This window comes from Boleophthalmus pectinirostris, unplaced genomic scaffold (assembly GCF_026225935.1).
Source record: "Boleophthalmus pectinirostris isolate CB_2022bp ecotype Guang Dong unplaced genomic scaffold, ASM2622593v1 HiC_scaffold_6, whole genome shotgun sequence".
NCBI classification, from domain to species: domain Eukaryota; kingdom Metazoa; phylum Chordata; class Actinopteri; order Gobiiformes; family Gobiidae; genus Boleophthalmus; species Boleophthalmus pectinirostris.
In genome coordinates this window covers 14776278-14796545 of record NW_026571447.1, presented here as the reverse complement: position 1 = coordinate 14796545, position 20268 = coordinate 14776278, and the positions used below count along the sequence as shown (strand labels likewise).

General features: G+C 37.6%; 1 long non-coding RNA gene across 1 annotated transcript in view; it reads left to right on the top strand.

Annotated features, from left to right (window-relative positions):
* The first annotated feature begins 312 nt into the window (after nucleotides 1-312).
* The window catches only part of LOC129411916 (uncharacterized), a 77934-nt gene continuing 57978 nt past the window's right edge, over nucleotides 313-20268 (top strand). The window contains exons 1-2 of the long non-coding RNA XR_008633503.1: nucleotides 313-418; nucleotides 2733-2901. This is a non-coding gene — a long non-coding RNA (uncharacterized LOC129411916). The remainder of the gene's footprint in view (nucleotides 419-2732; nucleotides 2902-20268) is intronic.

Sequence of the window (20268 nt, the reverse complement as noted above, 5' to 3'; positions counted from 1 at the left end):
TATTTTTCCACATTTTTGTCTGACAGGAGACCCACATGCACGAAAAGAGACTCGCCCCTGCCGAAACAACCAATAACGTGGAAGGCTTGGTGATTAACTGTGCAAGAAGGCCGCCCTTAAGACAAGACACCGGGAAAAATTTTATACAATCGTCCTGATGTTTTTACCAAGATACCGTACATTTTTCTCAATGGTTTGCAGGGGTCCCAAGTCATTCAAGGTCAGAATGTAAAAAGAAAGTATTAATAATAACAATGTAGCTTAATAAACTAGGTGTGTTATTATAGTCATTTTAGCAACTAATTTTAATTAGAACACCTCAAATTGTAGTAAAAGTTGGACAAATTCTGGTGGAACATGTGACAAAAGGAGAAATATTATCATGTAATAAATATAAATCAGTTTCCAACTATGACAAGTAGGTACACCAAATGTCTTCTTCTTCTTCTTCTTCTTCTCCTTATCATTATTATTATTATTATTATTATTATTATTATTATTATTATTATTATTATTATTATTAATGTTACTTTTTATACAAATCATGTGGCACCAAACTGAAAGAATGGGACATTAACTAGCCTGTGAGGGACGAGGAGGACATGACAGGTGCAGGACAACCAAAAAAGGGACAAGTGTCATCCTATTTTGATTATCTTTACAAATGAATATTCATGTTAATAATTGCTTAATAATTATAAAAGTTATAATATGTAGCCAATATTTCACAGTTTCCCCACCAGATGGCGCAAGTGTCACGTTGTGGATAGGTTTGCACCATCTGAAAGTTAAATTAGGCTAGATTGAGCTATTAGTATGTGTTGGATAAGAAGTGATGAACTCGGTGACTCCTCTGGGGTTGAAGGATCAGTTAAGCTATCATGGAAAATTAATTCTCAAGTACAAAGTAGGCTTGATACTAAAAACTTTTCATCCTTAGAAGAAAAATGGAAAAACAGACATGTCTCTATTTAACTGTCTACTGCCTAGTGTGTTGTTATGACTACAGCTATCCATTCAAATGATCTAATTAAACATGCCACTTCATTGTATATGCGTTCCCATTTAATTACATTGCACACATTGTATCATTACTGTGTTAGATAATACAAAAGCAATTGGATCTCTTCAGTAGATCACAGATAAAGCCTTCGCATAATAATACTGCACATATGGCATCTCAGTATTGAGCCTATTCCTCTTAAATGGCATCAAATTAAGCAGTACTATGAAGCATCCTTCACAGAATAATATAGACATTGGCAAATACATAATTTATGCAAATGACCTTATAATTTGTAAGTAATGTCTGTGTGGATACATGAATTGATAGCAAAAACAGACAATGTTTTTAGAGGGAATATGTTTCACCACTCATCCAAGTAGCTGCTTCAGTTCTGATGCAGCTCTGGTAAGGGAAAGGTTTAAAGGACCTTTACGTAAGATATGGATTTAAAATTGTACATACATGACCCAACTATGTCCCTAGAAATGCAGTAGCTTTAACTGGTAATAATTATAATGCTGATTTATTCTTAGTTACAAAAACATTGGACATGATGGCCAAGTTGTTTATGCTGTAATTTGGTGTTTTGGTTATCAAGATGATTATCCAATCAGAAAGCAGAATGAGATTCACATGAGTCTGTCATTTGGGTTTCTTTACTGAAATGTAGTTGGTTTAAGCCTAAAATGACTCTCTCTGATCTGAATCCACTACCTAAACCCTATGCCTGCAGGGAACCATCAGTGAGTCTGCTGCTGCATTATATCCTGTCCATATACTGAGAATGAGAAAAACTTGTATGTGTACTCTATCTGCAGGTTAAGGAACCGCTAACCCAGGTTCAGTTGTGATTTTTAAAACTATAAGAGCACAGAACATACAGTTCCTTTAAATAAACCAAAACTACTGGGTATTTACCAGGCTAGTAAAAATCATATAACTAGAATGATCATTAAACCAATAATAAGCTCAGATTGTTGGTGTCACAAAATAAATGTGTTCTTCAAAAACATGGGGACATTTGTCAGTTAAAAAAAGCTCAATGCATTTTTTGGTTGCCACATTCATTAGCAGGTTAGTTTTTAATTAATTTCCCTTGTCAAAACCTGCACAGGTAAGAATAAACATAAAGAAATCCAATTACTCACATCAGATACAACTGTTTACAAGAATTTGAATGTGATAACTCCAATCATCAGATTGTAGTAATAAAGTGCTGTATTTAAGTATACATTTTAGACATCTGTACTTTACTGTAAGTACATTTTTAAGTGGAAACTTTTTACTTTTACTCCACTACATTTAAAAGTAGATATTTGTACTTTCTTCTCCACTACATTTCTGGAGTGGACAGGACTCAAAAGAAAAAAGTTTTGTTATTGTTTGAGAACTGCTGAAAAGGCTGTGGGTTTATTTTTTACCACATTAATAATTTAAGAACAAAAACAAAATTATACAAATAAAAACAGCTAGGGGAAAAAAAAAGAATTCTCTTGTTTCTGATTAACAAAATTTAGCACAAATCTGTATCAAAATCAATATATTTGGAGTCTTATAAGAACTCAAGATCTACTCGAAATACTTTTACTTTTACCTCTTTAAGTACATTTTTAAACCATTACGTTACTACTTTTACTCAAGTAGATTTTTTTCATGTGACACTTGATTACTTGATTTACTTGACTTGAATTATTACTATTATTAATAAATGTCCTTTTTATTGCAGTTTTGGATTGTGGACTATTGATCGACCAAGGATGGCAACACAGATCTCTCTTAAGGCACAACTCAGCTACAAACCACTCAAAGGAAAAGAGATCTCTGGCAATTAGTGTCATTATAACTGCTCATGTGCGCGGCGGGCTGGAGAAACATTAACGCTGGCAGCGGACTTTGTGAGTATGTGGCTAGAATGTATAATATTGGGGCTTTGCTGAGCGTGCATGTATATTTAATAGCTTTAATGTACTGCATGCTTATAAGTTACATTATTGTGGCTCTTATGTGGGACATCACTGTTTTTGCCATACAATAAAAAAGAGTGAACAGTTGAAAATAAGGGACAGGTGAAAGTGCAGTGATTTTTATTGCAACTGTGAGGACCCCCTCAAAAACAAGACGGCGAGACATCTCAAGGGGCTTTGTTTAGGCTGAGTTCTTCTTTCAAATCGAAAACAGTCTGTTCCACCTTGTGATGTCAAGTGGTGATACAGGAAGTGCTCCACTGTGATTTTAAACTCCATACAGCTTCATTAGAATCGCTTGGATAATTTCAGCCCTGGAATTCTCTACTGAACAAAAGCTAAAGGGGAGCTGTTAACTTAAAAAATACTGCTTCATGACATCACAAGGTGGAGCAGAGCATTCTGAGCCTTGGAGATATAGACAGACTAATAAAGGAGGGCTCAAAAACGTGAATGAAAACACAGCTATAGGTACCAACATTATAACATGGCTTAAAGCTCACAAGAATCCATTTAATAAGCACACAATACCTATGACATATAATATGGTGCAATAGTGACTGATAGTATTAAAAATGCACTACACAACTTCTAGTAGGGTGTCCGCCGCGACAGAGATGTTATTTGTTTGCATTAACTGTTCCAAATGCATTTATTTCTTTGCAAGTGTTTTTATTGCTCAAAAGTACCTTGAAAAACATGAGCTCACTTCTCCACAGATCTGGCTTGTAACTTGTCCCTGTGAGGTCACCTGCTTGTTTCTATGAAGGTAAATAAACGCTATACTGTGGAACATTAGATGCAAAACTATAACATCATGAGATAAGCAGGTGGTAGAGAAAGGTTACATATTACATAAGTAAAATATATGTGTGCACAGTATAATCAGTTGTGGATATGCATGTAATTCTGTACATGCATATCCACAACACACACACGTACAGACTGTTCACATTTAAGCTGCCTTCAGGACATATTTTGCTGAAAGAACAGTATCCAGAGCAGGAACGAGAAAACACAAAATCAGCTCTATCGTCAGCTGATGGGAGCTGATATAGAGAGGGAGTTATAGAAGACATAGTTTGACTTTGCTGTGTTCTTTTTGAGAGGGTGTTCAAAAGTATTCGCAATTGAGCTATAAGATGAGAATGCAGTTTCCATTATAAACAATGTGGTGTGCTGTAATGATTAAAGGTAATAGATGTAAGCTGTGCTCCCAGTGGTTTAAAAAAGACAATCCTAAAATAAACAGGGACAGGTATTGCCAACTAGTTTCAGACATTGGATCTGGCAACCATAGACTGTATACAAAAGTAGACTAAGGGAGTGCTTCAGTAGTGTTTGGCTCCAGTCAAATGAAGCTCATGATGCTTGCATTTATAGGAGAGAATTTAGATCCAGGTCCAGCCACAAATTAGCCGGACAGGCGCCACCTAGTGCCTCTGCTCAATTTCATTTCTCTTCAGTGACTAGGTCAGGAATCAGAATACACTAGACGGTGTTTGCAAGAACCCCGGAAGTTGTGAACCGTGCACAGGCCAATCAGCGAAGAGCTGTGAAGCCATGACGTCAAACTCAAGTGCCTGTCTGGGTCCCTTTTGTGGTACAACACAACATTAAACAAAGTGGTCGAGATGGATGTAGACGAAGCCATACATTCTGAGTTGGCAACAATTCCCGAGATTGAGGATTTAAAGCAGGAACCAAGAGAATGTTTGGTGAATTTTATCAAGGGGAAAGACATTATTGCCCTTCTTCCTACGGGACTTAGAGCATTACATATGTCATGACCAAATCGCAGAGATTGGTTAAATAAAAAAAGTACCAGCTTAGCATTAAGTGAAGAAATCCTAATTCTGTGAGGTCAGATGGTTTCCACAAAGTGAAACTGGCTGAAGAATCAGGCTAGTAAGCTGTGCTCCCAGTGGTTAAAAAAGACAATCCTAAAATAAACAGGGATAGGTATTACCAACTAGTTTCATATGTAGGATCAAGTAACCATAAACTATATAAAGAAGTGGACTAAGGGAGTGTGACTTCAATAGTGTTTGGCTCTAGTTAAAATGAAACTCATGCTCGCAGTTATAGGAGAGAATTTGGAGCCAGGTCGAGCCACGAATAGGAATTTAGCAAAATAAAAACACTAGTAGTAAAGAGGGTTACTACGATACTTTAAAACTAAAATGACGAGGCTCACTGAAGAAGTTAAAAAGAGAGGGCCAGCGTTTTTCAATGTAAAGTCAATTCAAGCCAGAGTCGATGGAGCCGGAAGCTCCCCCATGTTCACTTCCTACTTGGAACACAGTGACTAGCAGGTTAGTGATGTCCATTTATATATGCAGTCTATGTTGGCAACCCAAAGTGAGGAGCTTATTCTGCTTTTTCACTGGCTAATTGTCTCGAATAAACAAATCGGACATATAAATAAATATACAAATAATAATAATAATAATAATAAATAAAAGTGTCAAATAAAAAATACATCTTGTTTTCCTCATATACTTCCCCATCAACAAGTCAATTGCTTTTAATCAGTCATTATGCACACAAACAAAGCATGACAAAACCCACAAACACAATATATTTTTAGACTTCCTTGACAATCATAAGACCCATGCCAGGCCAGTACAACCTGTTGTGGTAGTAAACAACTCATGGAAACAATACCCTCTATACTAATCCCATATAGTACCACTCAAAAGCCCCTAAACCATCACTGTCCTCTTCAGTATTTACCCTGCGCTACATGTGCTCTGCATTCTGCTGTGGGAGTGTGACATCTCGTATTCTCAGCTCATTGCTTCAGCAGCCACAAGTTATTGAGAAAAACAAATGTCAGTTGAAGGGCGTTGTCTGTTTGCTGTCTGCGTTTCCTCCAGTTATATGGAGCACATCTAATTCTATTATGAGAAATCTATTGAGGGGAAAGACTTTTATTGGATAACAGAGGGCTAACAGTAACTATAGAAAGCAGAGAAGGGGTAAGTGGGGGGAAGATGGAGAGAATTGATGGAATGTATAGTTTGGAGTTGAAATTTTGTTATATGGGAGCAGTAGTGATGATCCATAATCCCTTGCTGTTTTTATCTGACCTTACTTGAAGTATTGTCATTTCTTGTTTTGTGATTTTGTCTTTAAAAGTCCTGAATACGCATGTATTCCCCCCCCATGTATCTGAGCAAAATTTCTGTTTCTCCATTACGACATGTTAAACAAGAAGCTGTTGAGGTCAAAATAAGATGACTTTGTACTGTACTTATTATGATGTGTGTTATTGTCTGAAATGTAGGAAGTGTACAGTTAGCATACTAGTTGTTGTTAGTATTACAGTGACAACAAAACTGCTCTGAAAGTTGTGAAAAGTGCTTATAAACCAGTGTTTCCCAGGCATTTTTTTTTCTGGGGACCCATATTTTAAAAGTCACAAACCTTCACGACCCAAGTCAAAAAACATTATTCGTAAATCACAAAATAAAGGTGGATTTGACCATTACTGAACATTAATGAGGATATTTTATTGTTGATTAAGTGATCGTGTCTCTCTGAACAATTAGTATTACTTGAGTTTTAAACAATGAAAAACAGTAATTGAAACAGCAATAAAAAATATTCATAAATTACCTATTTGGACTTTAAATGTACCCCATTTCTTTTTCTTTTCAGCATTCAACTGAACCGACAATACTGGAACAAAATAGTCAATAAAATAATTACAAAAAGATTAGAAATTATACAAAACATGTCTTAACATGTCAATATTTCTAATGAGATAGATGGGTCTGTCTGCATTTTGTAGCATTTTCCAGTCCAGGGTGCAGGAGGAGAGCGCAACACACAGATCAGTGTTAGAACTGCATATTGCAGACCGACATGCAGATTGTGACAAGGCGACCCCCCAAAAAATCTCTTGCGACCCAGTCTTTGGAAAAAATTGTTATTAAGTCATTGTGGTCAATAATTGATTGAAATGCATAAGGTAAGTGAGGAATAACTCTGGCCCACTGCAAACCATTTAAAATGAACTAGTTCAGCTTTTCATGTGTGTTTATCCAGGCTTGGCACCATAATCCCCAGTGAATTATGTGCTTGCAGGTTTGCTCCTAGATAGTATGCTAAGTGAATGAACTGGATCATGTAAGATTTGAACTACCAACTTTCAAACCAAAACAAAAAACAGTAAAAAAAAAAAAAAAATCATCAAAATCATCACTTAAAACTATGGTTAAAAATAGCTCATTTTGCGATATAGTCTTGTGATCTAAATACAAACCACTGGATTTTCATTTAGCTTTTAAGTTTAAGTGGAGTTTTGTTTGTTCATTTATGTCTCAACCTCAAAGCGCCAACTGGTCTCACTGATACATTAATCTAGACTAGCTCCTCCATGTTTTTAAAGTTCATTCACCCAATATTATCATTGCACTATACACAGCAATTCAACTTTGCCCCTAGAAACTTGACATTGTATATAGTGTCATACTCTCCTCTTGTTTTGTAGTGCCTCAGATGACTTTATTTACATTCTTTTTTTGTTTGTTTTTTTACAGTGTGAACCAAGACCATCCATGAGTAGTTTTAAACAGCCTGAATCTTGCATAATGTAGAAAGAACCCTTAAGTCGTTGTTTACATTTGGCACGCAATAGTCTCATTTATTTATATATTTGTAAATGAGTCGCTTTCTGTTCGCCTCGACCTGCCCCCTCCTCCTACTGTGTCCTTGTTTACTTCTCTCCTCCGTCTCTCCCTCCATCCCTCCCTCCCTTCCTCCTCACCAGCGCACAGCGAGATCCTGGCCGCAACCACCTCCGACAAAACAGATGACACTGGTTTGTTGTTCTTTCCTTCGCTGCTCCGCCACTCATCCCCCCTCATCACTCGGAGGTGAGGGAGGGGGGTTGGTTGAAGGAAGGATTGATTAATTTCAGACGCGCTCTCATTGCCTTTTTTTCAAACCTCTTTAGGAAGACTAGCCCGCTCAAAAGACACAGAGAAGCGGATCACTGCTATGCATTCATCAGGCCGTACGCTGCTTTATAAATAATGTGTGTAATGTGCAAACAAGAGCTGGTGGTATACTGAGAGCTGCTCTGGCCTTTGCCCCGCTTTAGCTAGTAAGTGTTTTATCCTGATTGTGATGAGATCAATATGTCAATGTGCAGGCAAACAAAAGAGGAAGAGCTGCTATGGACCACATGGTGAAAGTTCAACTCAGGATTGATGAAAAGCAACTGTTTAGTTCAGTGGTCCCAACCCTTTTTCTCGTAAGGAACAATAATAAACGTTAATTTTTTTCAGGGATTGGTAGAAGCGGGGAGGAGGGTAATAACAGCCAAAATGCATACAACTAAATATATATTGTATTATGTAATGATATATAATATTTTCCTCTGGGCCCTGGTACCAGATTAGCCTGATTCATCAGACTAATCAGACGGTCAGACAGTTTCACTTCATGGAAACCGTATATTGCAGACCGACATGCAGATTGTGAAATCGTCTGACCGTGGAAACCATCTGACCTCACAGCATTAGGATTCATTCACGCGACGGTAAGTGGGTACTTTTTTTAAATTTAGCCAATCACTGTTATTTGATCGTGACGTATATAATGCTCCGCTAACGGGGCTAACTGATATATGAAAATTTTCCCAAATTCCGTAGGAAAAAGATCAATAACATCTTTCCCCTTGATAAGATTCACCAAACATTCTCTTTGTTCTGGTTTTAAATCTACGATCTCGGGAATTGTTGCCATCACAGAATGTATGACTTCGTCTACATCCATCTCGACCGCTTTGTTTACTGTTGTGCTGTACCACAAAAGGGACCCAGTCATGGCTTAACAGCTCTTTGGTGATTGGCCAGTGTGCAGTCTACAACTTCTGGGTTTTTTGCAAACAGTCTAGTGTATTACATTTCCTGACCAACTCGCTGGAGAGAAATGAAACTGAGTGGAGGAACTAGGTGGCGCCAGCCTGGCTAGTACGAGATGGCCACGGTTTAGTTTGTAAGTGAAAGTGGATATAACTGTTAGAAAATGTAATTCTTCAATCAAATGACAGATATTAAAGGTTTAATATGTAACTTATGTGGTGGAGGGTAATCTGGCTGTTTGTCTCCATGGTGATCTTATTGCCTTCCACACTATGGCTTTTAAACAGAAATCAGTCTCCTCTTCCAGGCCAGGCTACACCTCAGACTCTGTTTTTTCATGGTAATAATTAAGCAAATAAATGGATGAATGGAGAATATATGGAAGATTCCAGGTAATGCAATAATATGTCCATAGAGACAAGCAAGGGGCAAACCCAACACCTGAAAAGTTACACAGTGCACCTTTAAAAACCCTATATTAAATAGATGTGAAGCGTTGTCTGACGGGACAGAGATGAGAAAGTGAATTGCAAGAAACATGTGTTGCCTTAACATCTGCTGTATCCTTTCTAAGGCCCAGTCACTTGTTTTAGTTTTCCTTGGAAGATTGGGGGTTCAAATTCTGCTCCCGGTGTATTTCAGCTTTGTGTCCTTGAGCAATGTACACCAACCTTGCCTTTGTGAAGCCTGTGATTGAGGATTAGTGGAGCAGAGAAGCCATTGGCACAGGCTGGCAACCATACCGGAGATTGCGAATAATTTGTGTATTTGTTATTAACCGCCAGGGATTGTCTTTGTAGCTATACTCCTGCATATTCACATTTGTTCTATTAGGGACCCTAAGTAAATAAATAAATAAATAAACCATATTACTAACAGTATTTATAAAGAAGTATATAGTTTTATAGTTTTTTTTTTTTGTAGTGTTTAAAAGTAGTTTTCAAATGTCATGTCTGTTTGTTTTTATACAACCAGACAACTACAAGCTTGTATTTGACAAAGGGAAAGCTTTAATAGATGCTGAGGTAGGCCATTAATAAACTAAGTAAGTAGACTCTTGCTTGAGTCTGTAATACCACAGCATTATCACCATTGATTATGCTCTTATGGTGCCTTCTCCACTCCCTGAACAGTGTTCGATTTGAATGATCCAGATGACAGGCCCATAGGAGCCGTCGGGAGCCGATAAGAGCTGAAAGGAGCCGACTTACACTTTTTTGATCCACAAGGGACGTTATTTGGACACAGTAGCTCAGACATTACAATGGTAATGGTAATAATAAATTAAAAATAAGTAGCAAGTAGCAAAAATAAGACACTAACAGAAACTGATAGAGACAGAAGCTGATAGGAGCCCAGAGGAAACAATAGGAGCTGATAAGAGCCGATAGGAGCTGAAAGGAGCCAACTTACACAAGGGACATTATTTGGACACACTATAATATAATAACAGAGAGCAAAAATATAAATGGTAATGGTAATAATACATTCAAACATAAGTAGAAAGTAGCAAAAATAAAAGACTAACAAGAGACTCATAGAGATAGAAGCTGATAGGAGCCCAGAGGAGCCGATAGGAGCTGATAGGAGCCGTTAGGAGCCGATTGGAGCTGATAGGAGCCTGATGCCTGGTGACCATGTGCAGAGCTCCCGGAGACCACATGTCATTTTTCAGTCAGATGTTAGCGCTGCCGAACAAGGAGCCCTTTTATGCCCTAAGTGAGTTATTCCCTTTTTTTCTGACCTCTTCATGCGTTGAAAACTATGTGTGTGCCGGTGTCTGCGAGCCGGTCTGTTTCTGCGCACTGGGCTCAGGGAGGAGAGGGGGGAGCACAATGGTGGACTTGATTGGAGCACTTCTCACTTCAGATCACATGTACAGAAGAATGCAGCAACATGACCCAGCCAGAACCGATGTGGTTTTGGCCCTGCGCTCTCTGGGCTGTTTGGTAACAAGCCTGTAAGTATGATGGGCTTATACAGAGAGGGAGCAAGGGTCACCAAGGTCCACTGTGCTATATGGAGTATTGAGAACAGTGAGCGGAAAATGTTTTGTTTTTATTGTTTATCTTCTTTAATACTGTATTTGATGAACACTACAGATCATTAAAAGTGCACTGTGTAACTTTTCTGGTGGAGGGTCTGTGGCCTGCTTGTGTCTGTGGAGAAGTTACTGTCTTGACTTGACTAATCACAGTGGAGACAGGTTAATGGTCAGATCTATGGAGAAGCAAGCCTGCACATGGTAAGAGTTAATGTTTTATGTTATAAATGACACATCACCACCAACATCTGTAAAAAGAACCCAAAAAGTTGTATGTATGAAAGAAGACTGAAGAAGACGTTTTTTGGTTTAAAAATTAATGTTATTTAAAGATGCACTGTGTAAGTTTTTGGTTGGGTGTCCGTCACAGGCTTGCTTCTATCGATATGTCATTGCTCTGCCTGGAATGTTCCACAGTATTAAATTAAACACCTACTTTATATTTATTGAATTGCAGGTGATTTTAGTTTAAAAATACTGAGAAAAACTGGCATTCTGACTGTGAGCGGAGTTGCCTCTCCATAGATCTGATCTGTAACTTGGTCTGGTTTTGTCTCCATAGAGATAGAAAGATTTAAAGGGACAGTCCAGAATTTTGGACATAGGGCCTCATTTCCTAGTTAGTCAGAGTGTTGGAGACGTGTGGAGACACTTTTTAAAGTATTCCATCCAGTCCTTGTATTTGCAGAGGTCACTGGTACTAGGCTAGTGCGCATGTCAATGGCCATAGTTAGCCTGCCACTAAAAACAGTCTTACCCACTCCACAAAGCCCCCGAAGCAAATCTATTATTATGCCTGGCTATTAATGTAAATGTCTGTGTTGATAGAATAATGTTTGAAATAAAACAAACCTTGCATCGCATGAATCTTCTTGTGGTGAGGGACTATTTTCTCAGAAGCAGTGTTATTTTACTTTGCCGGTAAGTTAGGTGCTAGGTGATATCAGTCCTCCAGTCAGACATAAATCCTTCAAATACAAGGTTGGTTTTACTTCTAAAATTATTCTATCAACACAGACATTTATATCGACAGTCTGGCATAATAATACATTTGCTTCAGGTGCTTTGTGGAGTGGGTAAAACTGCATTATTATTTTTTTTTTTAACTGTCAATGGCAGGCTAACTATGGCCATTGACATGCGCTAGCCTACCACCAGCGACCAGCGATGTGTCACCACACTTCTCCAACACTCTAGCTAACTTGGAAATGGTCCTATGTCCAAAATTCTGGACTGTCCCTTTTAATGCCATACTGTAAAACATTCCAAACAAACCATCAAACAAAGCGTAACATCACCATGAAGAGAAGCATTTGACAGACCCTCCACCAGAAAAGTTACCCAATGCACCTTTAAGGTATTTTTGAGCTTTAAAAAACTGAACAAATGCAAGGGAGATATGTTTATTGCCTTACACTGGAACATTCCAGGTAAAGAAATAACATCTTCATGGAGACAAGTAATAAGAGGACCGTCCACCTTAGATGTTACACAGCACTGTAATTATTTTAAATCGTAATTATTTTCTCATTATAACACGTAGCTTCAGCAAAACAAAACAAACAAAATGATTAGCACATGACCCCTCTTTTATGGAGCTCAACAATATTTGAATAACAGCCACAGAAATAACGGTGCGCAACTAATTGTTTAAAAATAAATAAATAAAAGATGTGACATATTTATAGGCTATAGTTATGCAAAACAACATATGCCGACATATAGCTAACAACGTTTTATTTTGTGCCCTTTAGCCATACCACACAGCAGATTTGTAAGCTGTGTTTAATTAAAGATGAGTTGTGAGTTGCTTACGGCTAAAGTGCGTTTATACGGCAGAATGGGCAGTGAGTTATGATGTTCTGTTTTATTTAATGGCTTTCGTATGCGTCAAGTTTTGTGAAAGTTGAAACAGTTACAATTTAAGCAGTTGCATCTTACACTTACAGCAACATTTTATAAAATTACTAAATTAGGAATGTCAAGATTGTTCTTTTGTTGTTTGTTTTACATTTTGTTTAAGTATTTATTTTAGAATGACTTGGCAAAACCCCATAGAGACAGAATTGATTAAGAATGAGTGATCTAACAGTGAGCTAGTGGTTCACTGCTGTGCACAGAGCTAATTGTAAGAAAAGGTTAAAAAAAAAGTGAGAATTTTATAAGCAAAAATAAGCAATTCAGTCTACACTCCAACAAATGTATTTAAAAGGCCGATATTATGCTATTCTCTGATTTATGTTATAATGTTGTTTCGTTTTGAAAAACATACTTGGAGTTGTGTTTTGCTTAACACTCAAACCCTGCTTTTTTAGGCTGACTTCCTCTTTCATTCAGAAAACACTCTGCTCCACCTTGTGATGTCACATGGTGAAGTGCTCCACTGTCTTTTTTAAACTCCATACACCTTCACTAGCATCATTTGAATAATTTGGAATTATAATTTGGAATAAATCTGGAATTTTCAATCTCAGTCAAACAAAAGGTAAAAGGAAGCTGTTAATCTGAAAACTACCACTTCACATCACAAGGTGGAACAGAACATTTTAAGTTTTGACCATGTAGAGCAGGAGTGTCAAACATACGGCCTAGGGACCGGATCCAGCCCTCCAAGATCTTTAATCTGGCACTTGGCTAACTTTCTACTAAAATATTTTAATTATATTTTCTATTGAAATATTGGTAATTTTCTGTACCGCTTAGCATAGCAGCGTCTCCAGCGTCTCTGTACGTGGCCCCTCCCACCAGAGCAGCACAAATGAAGACTTGCCTCTTTGCAAACGCTTTTAAAGGACGATCGTTTTGACTGTTGACCGTGACACCCTCATCTGCAAAATGTCAAAAATGAGAGAAGTGGACGCCGAGTGCAGGATTTTACCAGAAAAATTTACTTATTCCCCTTTGCATACAAGTTATTGTTAAAACATTGTGTTGAAATTGCATTTTTCTTAAAGTTTCAGGTTGTTCATACTACTATAATATTTTATAAGCAAGAGTTCATCAATTAAAAAAGATTTCTGTAATAGATTTGCGTTTCTCTGCACAAATATTTGAACTTATTTCTATTTTTGGGGTATATATGCCATGAGTTTTCTGATCTGGCCCCTTTGGGATCAATGTAGGTTGGATACAGCCCCGGACCAAAATGAGTTTGACACTCCTGATGTAGAGAGACTAATAAAGGATTACTCAGACATTTGTGAATGAAACAAAATGCAACTCCAGGTTTGATTTTGAGGAGGTAACATTAATATGGTTTAAACTCAGTTTTTAAGACCTTTATAATTTGTATAAATATATATTTTTTAATTATTATTTTATTTAGAAAGTTCAATTTCATAGTGAGCCTAATACTTTGCATTAATCTTCATGAAAATAGGCTAAATAAAGAATTTTACTATTGTTTAGTTAGAAAAATCACAATTAGCCTGACACTATTGTAACTTCCCTAAACTGAACTGCCCTTAACACATACTCTATAGTTCTCTGTGGGACACATACATGGTACAGTTTCCTGTGCACAAAGTGTCTCTCTGTCAGGTCAGTGTTTATCAGAGAATCTTGTGTACTTGAGCTGCTCCGGGTTAAGGCTGCACACAGTAATCCACTTAAGTCTGTGGACTCTGCTTTTATTACAGCCCAGCAGGTGCCCTTCACTTTGTTTCACTCCTCTAACAGCCTTTTTGCCATAGACAGTATAGAGGTGGGCCAAATGCCAAAAATATAACATCAGTTTGATCATGGTTCAAACTTAGTATCTTTATATTTTCTTGATAAAGTCATCTGCTTCTTCTGAAAGTTCACACTTCATACAGATACATTGTACTCTTGAGGTCAAAAATGAGGTCACTGGACGCTGTCTGATCAGAAACCATTTTATTGTCTGATAACCAGGAAGTACGTGTTAGCATGCTAAGTGTTGTTAGCTTCACTGTGATGGCAAAGCTAACAGCAACTTGTGAAAAGCACTTCCAGTGAATATTTAGGATGCTTGGAATGCATAAAGATAGTGAGGAACAACTTTGGACTAAAGCAATCTGTTGAAAATGAACTAGTTCTGTAGTCAAAATCGGGCCTTTATATTCAGCTGATGCATTGCTGAAGTTGACCAATAGGAGGTGTAGGTGGTAGACCATGTCTCTGTTTGAACATAGAGCTTTATCAAGAAAACGTTAGTGAGTCATGATATGTCGACCAGCAAAAAACAAATAAATCATCTGCAGAAATGAAATCATGATTCAGTTTTGATCACCATATCTCTTTGCTGAGACACTGTGTTGGACATAGACAGCACAATGGGTTTAATCCATTCCCTAATTAAAGCTTTAAACGGTTCAAAAGAGTTCAATAGCAGTCAATGTGAGATCAAATCCTTGGTATTATTCTTATTGTTGAGTTTTACTTTTGCATACACACCTCACACTGGTTGGAGCTTGCTTCTGAGCTGCATAGGCTTGTATTAAACAAATACCCTTAATGCAGGGTATTGCTTCTGCACATCTGATACAGCTTTAGATTTGCATACCTAGTGTGCAGGTTTTTGCCAATCCCTCTAACTATTTAAATGGTTGAGTTTTTCCCACATAAAGAAGGTAGCCCTTGGTTTTGTTTGGCATGAATCTTGATCAGAACACAAGATTTAAAAAAAAACCCAAGCTGTTTCCAAAAAGGTTGGAAAAAGTAACTTTAACACTCCCTAATCTCTGCCGGTTTATTTATTTGATATGTTTTTTTGTCTCATTCTACTGACCAGGATTCTGGTTCATTTGTAGATGGACTGGCTGCTTCTTTGGCCAATCAGATCACAAATCTGAAATCAGAAGATTTTTATAGCCAGAAAGGCTGGTTTCCCAAAAACCCTTAAAATGATTAATGACACCCTCCTAGCATTGACAGTTAGGCTAGGAATAATAACAGTTATAGCCTAGGCTAATTTGCAATGTCCATTCCTGGAGTGCAAGCATATCAATGCCTCAAAGTTAAGGTTACATTATTAATCCATCATGAAGGAAATTCTTCACCAATTCAGCTGGGAAACCTGTCAGCAGTTGCAATACAACACTCGGAGACTCGTCTTCAGATGTTGTGCTCGACTTGGTCAGGACCACTTAGCTGAAGCATGTTTTGGGTTGGTGGGGCAATCTGAGGTGCCCAGAGAAAACCCACCCAAACACGAGGAACACATACAAATGTTGTCTGGTCCCCTCGGCCTCCATCGCTCCTCAAGCCCAATCAAACTTGGTCGTGTGATCAAATTTCTCTTTTTTCAGTGACACATGTGAACCGTAGTTTAGTGCTTCGCTCATTAATTCTACAAAAATGGGCCATGTTTTTCAGTTACCAGATATTTTTTTCCTTTCATTTTTTTCCCAATCCAACAGACCATGTGTGTTCTTGATTGACTTATCCACCTGTCAATCACTGTTGCCCTCTGAAAACAGGGAGATTCACCTTTGACCAGACGCACATCTTAGTAAAGTATTGAAGAAGTGTGTATTTTGGACCCCAGGCAAGCAAATGCCCTTTTCTACACCATCAAAAATTCAGACATGTTGGGAGAAATTCAATTAGCTATGTCAGTCTGCAAACATATCTGACTTTTATCATGTTGGCCATAAAATCACCGTTAAAAACAGATTAACTTCATCTCACCTCAGTGCCCATACCCCGTCTTACCCCCCCACCCCCCCACCCACCACACACACACACACGCACACAACCACAACTCCCGCTCGCCTGGGTTGGCTAATTTGCTCTTACATAAGTCAAAGTATTGCACACAACAAGACATGTAAAAACAACATCAGGCGAGGCTAAGGGTTAGGAACGCAATCCTCAGCTATGTGAAGCCGGGAGGGGCCATGGGCGCGAGATAGATGCGATTTCACATTAATTGTTGTGCAGTTGGGGATGTGTCTAAAACATGGGGTAGGAGGTGTGGGTAGATTTTTTGGAAGCCATGCTGATTTGTACAGCTGCTGCAGGGATGTGGGGCCTGGTGGATAGGTACACAGGGGGGTCCTTGTGAGGGGGCTAACACTTGGCTGGGGGTAGCAGTGAAATTGCTGGAGTGTGAAGTTAAAAATTTGCACTGAATTTTGAGCCAGAAATGTGCTGCAAAGTATTTTATTTTTTTTATTTTTTTACAAGCCAGCTGTGACAAAGCCGAATAAGTAAACATTTGATAAAAACTACTTGCAAAAAAAGGTTATTTATCTGATAATAGCGCTGATACAGAAAATTGAACTCCAAAACAGTTCTTTTTGTTGCTGTTTCTTTCACTACAAAAACGTATTATCCTGTTAACTGTAATATAACAATGGTTCAGTGAAGTTTCAGTGTTGTACTTTATTGTTATTGTGTAAAGGGAAAAAGGTCAAGTTTTGGAAACATCCTGTTTTGTGGAGATTATACTTTTAAGTGTGGAGTGGATTTTTATGAGATCATTTACAGTCAATTCAAGGACCTTAATTGCAATTTTATGTGCTTTATATACTAATTAAATGTGAAAAGTCAGTTGAGAATGACCTTGACGGTGAAATTCGTATATAGCACAAAAGGTAAACAGACAGTAATATCATTTGATACACTCACTGAACGATTACACTGCAAGCTTGTTTTATTTTTATTTATATACTTTTTCCACCTGTACTGAGGGCGCTCACTGCAAACCCAGTCCTTGCTATTTCAACTACGTCATCAGAGGTATAATACTCCCTTTATGACATTATGACAGTGTCTCTAGGGTTCCCAGTCCTAGGTCTGCTACTGATGGTAAATGAACTCTCTAGTGTTAGAACTCCAGTATCACGTCTCTTCTTTCAACTCTTGTATTACTTCAAAGTAGTCTACAACACAACTAGTTTTATTGTATTTTCTATTCTATTCTATTGATATAACCTATTCTATTTCTATTTCTGTTCTAGATGTTATACTGATATCTTCATTTTGCATATTTAAAAAATAATAATAATATTTATCAAGATACCTCCCTAACCTTTGACCCACTTATAATGAGATGCACTGTCAAAAATATCAGAATAAAAAACAGAACAGAAACTTGGCAGCGCCTTGGCATCTTTCAAAAAAAAAAAAAAAAAAAAAAAAAGGGGGGGGTATTCTGTACTTTTTTTGTTTTATTCCACAGTCTTTTCACATTTTGTGCCACACTTGAACCCCAACTGAGACATAATTTCAATTTCAATACATCCCCCCTCCTTGTTATTGTAGGCAGAATGACAAATATTGAGAAATTTATTTGAATCATTATTGCAAAACCCAACCCTATATTCAAGTACGTTGCACATTCACGCAAGATAACTGAAAATGACTCACTTGGACACCTCGAAAAAAATACACATAGAAAAAAATGCATACCTTTTCTCCTAGTTTGTTCTACAGTGATCTTCAGCGAGTGTGTGAAATCGCTCCCCTTGACACAACTTGAATAAAACATCGTGTCCAGAGCTTTCGGAAATGCTTCATATTGTCCATATGTGAACTCTGACCCCGTGAACTGTGTCCCAGTCTCTACTCAGCGTGGCATTTGGCCTGGCATCTGAGCTCACTGCAAATAAACATGCACAAACACAAGTACACTGCAGCCCACTTTCACTTCATATTAAACATATCAACCCAATATACAGAACTTTAGCCTATGCCTATTTTTAACAGCTGATGCTTACTGTCATTGTACCATCCACACTAAGTAAACAGTAACATTTCTGTGACTCAAGACAATGAAATGGAACACTGTAGTCTTTCTATTACATATTACACAGTTGTACAATGGAGAAAACAGTACAACACGCACTGTTGAAATAAATTGAAATGTTCACTCTAAACTGCAAATATAGTTCAAAATTGAGATAGAAGGCAGAATTTATAGTTATAGTATTGTAGAAATTTGACCAAGTTGATAATATTTTTGTAATAATCAGCCCTGTCTCTCTTTGTCAGCAATTTTACAAAGGTGAAATTATTGTAAATTACTACGACTACTACTAATAAAAAGCTGTGATATTATACAATCACTAAGGCATGACTGTTGTAAATTAAAGGTGCACTATGTAACTTTTCAGGCAAGGGTCTGTCACCTTGTCACGTCATTGCTTTGCTTGGAATGTTCCACAATATGATATTAAACAGATCTACTTTACATTTAGTCAATTACAGGTGGTTATATTGCTCTAAAATACTTAGAAAATCAAGCATTCTCTCCACAGATCTGATCTGTAACTTGGACTGGTTGGGTCTCAATGATGATAAAAAGGTTTAATGTCATACTGTGAAGCTTTACAGACAAAGCAATAACATCTCCGCAGGGAAAACCAGGTGACAAACCATCCACCAGAAAAGTTACACAATGCACCTTTAAACCAGAAAATGTATACAGTAAATTTAAGTTTAAATATGTTTAGTTTTCCCCTTAAACAAAAACAGATAAAAGAATTATATAGGCCCCTGCCCTCCATCGCAATCAAATGACGAATGTTAACGTTATGTAAACACAATGTAAACAACATAATCTTGCAGAGAGATTGCTCATTTACCAGACAGTATTGTGTTTAATATGGGACTTGATTCAGACAAACACTAAAAAGTGCACCCGGTTTGACCTACATACACTGTGACCCAGTAAGTATAGCGCTGACACACTTTAATGCCTCTCAGATATTTTCTTTTCACAAACCTCCAAAACAAGGCTCCCATGGACATGATTAACCAGACGTTTAGCTATCCATGGAATTCAAATATTGGTTTAATAATATAAACTATGCTTTGTCATCTAAACAAACACAACAAAAATGCATTGGGCAGCTCTTTCCAGCATGTCATTTTTTTCCTTATTGGGTGCTGCTTTTTCCAAGTAATGAAGTGAAAGAAAGCGTTTGCTATAAATAAAACAATGCGATTTGCAGATTAGCGGCTCAGTAGTGCTCTTTTAAACGGTAAATATGTTAGCTTCCTTCAACTTTTTACAGTGTTATTATATTGAATTCAACTGTTTTGTTTCATTCACACATCTCTAATGGTCAATGGTCAATGGTCACGTTTTTAAATAGCGCTTTTCAACCTTCAAGGCACTCAAAGCATTTTACATCAAAGAACCTCTCACCCATTCACACATACATTCGTACACTAGTGTGCACAGACACGAGGAGCGAGGTGCGTTAAGTGTCTTGCCACGGGGACACAACAACAGCATTCATCTGTGGGTCAGTGGATCTGACCACTCTACCAATGATCTCTACTAATATACAGTATAAGGTAAAAGGTAGCTGTTAACTTGAAAACTACCACTTTAACATCATAAAGTGGAACAGAGTATTTTTAACTCTGCAGAAGTAGACAGCCTAATAATGTTGCACTACTCAA